Genomic DNA, 211 nt, shown 5'->3' on the forward strand with positions numbered 1-211 from the left:
TGGTGACCTTCAGATCTAAGATGCCTTCATTCCCAGACAACAGCAGTGGGCACAGCACAGAGAGACAGATCCTGTGGGGAGCTGGCCAAGAAAGGCCCAGAAGGTGCCAAACACAACAAGAAATGCAAGGAAATGGGGTTTGTGTATGCTGTGAAAGGACAGTTGTGAGAATAAAATCCTGATCCTTCTTTTTGTGCCAGGGAAGAAGGGG

Source organism: Sminthopsis crassicaudata, chromosome 6 (genome assembly GCF_048593235.1).
Source record: "Sminthopsis crassicaudata isolate SCR6 chromosome 6, ASM4859323v1, whole genome shotgun sequence".
In the NCBI taxonomy this organism is placed as follows: Eukaryota; Metazoa; Chordata; class Mammalia; order Dasyuromorphia; family Dasyuridae; genus Sminthopsis; species Sminthopsis crassicaudata.